Here is a 3,388-nt window from a genome sequence, read left to right as displayed (position 1 = left end):
TTTTTAATATTTTTTAAAATTTATTTCTAGGAGAGAGAGAGAGAGAGAGACAGCGTGAGCAGGGGAGGGTCAGAGAGAGAGGGAGTCACAGACTGAAACAGGCTCCAGGCTCTGAGCTGGCAGTCAGCACAGAGCCCGACGCGGGGCCAGAACCCACGAACCGCGAGATCATGACCTAAGTGAAAGTCGGACGTTTAACCGACTAAGCCACCCAGGCGCCCTGAGGCATGGCTTTTAAACAGGGGACACAGACATCTTCATTTTCTGAGCATTCCTCTCCACTTTTGCTTCCCTTTTTTGGTTTTCATTGACATGTTCTCCATGTTGTCTAAGAAGTTGTCATCTTTCTAAATGGTTANACACACACACACACACACACACACACACACACACACGTTTTTGGTCTTAACTGTCCAGGAACAACATTTCAGCTCCTTTTTATCTCCTCACTCGACACAGGAAGGCAATCTCCTTCAGCCCTAAGGGTTTCTGTTTGTTTCGGGATTCACCGGACCATCTTGGCCTTTAAGCTCTTTAGAAGCAAGGACTGGGTTTTGTTTACTGTCTGGATGACAGCAGAGGTTGAGGGTTATTAACAAATAAACTTCTCTGATGTTTCTCTTCCTTCTGGAACTCAGTCAGGTAGGTTATGCTTCACTGACCCACGAAGTCAGGACTAACAGATATCTTTTTGTCCACAGGTTTTTTACTTAGGGGCCTATAGTTCTCCTCTGGCTGTCCTGGTCCTCCCAGCAGGGAGCCTGGTTCTTTTTAGGTGTTCGTACTATGATGATTCTAATCCCAAATTAATCTTCTCCCAGCAACACTTCACTGACAAGGTAGTTATCACCTCCTGTCACAGTTTTCCTCTGGAGTGACTGAGTGTCCTCAACCCAACCTCTCCTGGCCTCACCCCCCAGGACAGCCTCCATGGTGTCCTCAGGACCTTAGAATCCCCTGCTGTGAAGGGCCAGTTTCTTTGTTAGCAAAACACTTAATGCCCCAAGGTCCTTGCCCTTGTCCCTGGAGTGTTTGCTTGAGGGAGCTAACTTCTCAGGGTGCCCCTCCTTGCCTGAGCAGGTATCACAGNCTACTATGAGAGGAACTGAACAATATATGTGAAGAGAATAATTGTGGTAATAATAAAAATAGAAAGAATTACACCAACACACAATATATATAGTTAATTTGAGAGAATAATATACAAATGTTTAAAAGATACAGTGTGAATTGTTTATGGTTCAAGGAAGATTATAAAGGATTTTCGAAGAGTATTTTTTTTAAACAACAACCATTTGATTACAAAAATACTTTCTATTTGCAAGATATAGAATATCAGATTTAGATACAAGTTGTTGGTTATTATTGAGATACTCACTCTCTTACAGTCTTCAACACATCTAATTGTATTGAATTGTCCTGTGTTTTCAGCTTGCTGTGATTATTTTTCACAGCATTGTTTGTTGGTTAAAGAATGTGATCCTGTAGTCGGAGTCCATGGGCAGGATCTCACCTTTGCTATTTGAAAGCAGCATGACCTTGACAAATAATATTATCACTATGCTTCCTAGTTTCCTCATCTTCACTATGGAGACAATAATAGTGGTTTTTTCCTCTGGATTATTGTTGGGATGAAATGACTAAATACACGCAAAAGTATAAAAAATTGTGCTTGGCAAAAATGATCAGGACTGTTAGAAGTGAGAGTGATTATTCTCAGGGGGAGCCTGGAGAGCTGGTAGTAACTGGAGTAGTAACTGGAAGTCACTGGAAAGCAATACCAAGCAGGCGCTAGGTCCTGGGCCAAGTCTTCTATGACCTTGGGGGCCAGTTTCAGAGTGTATTCAGTTATAAAAATTCTTTTGTGCTGAAGATGATTATAATTTCTGTGTATTCTACTTCTAAAATTCTGGGAATTACTCAAAACTGTTGGGAGATTTTCAGACCTCCCAAAGCTAAGAATGTGGTGAGGTCCAAGCCTATCTCTGTAAAGAGGAAAAGGAAACTCACCTAAGATATGGGGTAAAACTGGAGTAAAGAGAGACTGATTGAGCGTGGTGATATGTCCCTCCCCACTTTGATGGTCTTTCCTACTTTCCACCTACAACCTTTGAACATCTCTCATACACACACATACGTATACATCCACCTGTACTTTTTATATGCCACTTATATGGTCGTGTGTGTGTGGATATATATATGTATACCATATATAATATGTATATGATATATATGTCATATATGTACATGCCACACATCTACCTGACATAGCAAAAGCTGTTGCCAGAGCACAGGAAGCACCATCAAGGGCAATCCAGTGGCCATGAAGAGCGGTGGCATCTGCTAGCCTTGATGGTTGGGAGGGGCTTGGTTTCCCTGGTTTTATCCCCTTCCCCGAACTCAAGAGCCCCTTGTGACTGCTCCGTAACTGTAATATATGCCTAGAATTCTATATTGGAGTGTGCTTTCTCTCGTTCAGTTGCCTTGGGCAGCAAAGCACTTTAGATGGATAATTTTGCCTACTTTAACTTGCATTTTATTAAGTCCTGGGGCTTTGGTTCCATTTTCTCCCCTTGTTATTTGTATACAGTTGGGATCATCTTGGTTGTGTTAATATATTCAGGGGTGTCCAGGTATACCAATGTTTAATGTCACTATTTTTTTTATAGTTTATTTATTTTTGAGACAGAGAGAGACAGAGCATGAGTGGGGGAGGGGCACAGAGAGAGGGAGACACAGAATCCGAAACAGGCTCCAGGCTCTGAGCTGTCAGCACAGAGCCTGAAGCAGGGCTCGAACCCACAAACCGTGAGATCTGATCTGAGCCGAAGTTAGACACTTAACCGACTCAGCCACCCAGGCGTCCCCAGGTATACCAATGTGTAAACATACACACACACACACACACACACACACACAATTAGGTAAGGAAAAGTGAGGTTCAGCCCACAAAAGAGACTGATTATTGCTTTTCTGTATCCCCACGATTCTAAACCAATTATTAGAATGGAGAGACATCAACAGGCGCCTGGATGGCTCCGTCAGTTAAGTGTCTGACTTCAGCTCAGGTCATGATCTCTCGGTTCTTGGGTATGAGTCCCACATTGGGCTCTGTGCTGAAGGCTCAGAGCCTGGAGCCTGCTTCGGATTCTGTGTCTCCCTTTCTCTCTGCCCCTCCTATGTTTGCTCTCTCTCTCTGTCTCTCAAGATAATAAATAAACATTTAAAATTTTTTAAAATAAATTAATAAAATAAAAGCACATAAAACAGTATCTTCCAGTGAATGGGGGCTTAAAAATCATGGTGAATACTTTCTTATTTTTTCATATATATAAGAGGATAGTGACCTCCTCGTCTCTGTTACTGACTAAAAAAATGCTGATAGTCT

The sequence above is a fragment of the Crocuta crocuta genome, unplaced genomic scaffold (genome assembly GCF_008692635.1).
Source record: "Crocuta crocuta isolate KB4526 unplaced genomic scaffold, BGI_CrCroc_1.0 scaffold1202, whole genome shotgun sequence".
NCBI classification, from domain to species: domain Eukaryota; kingdom Metazoa; phylum Chordata; class Mammalia; order Carnivora; family Hyaenidae; genus Crocuta; species Crocuta crocuta.
This window is presented reverse-complemented; position numbering follows the sequence as displayed.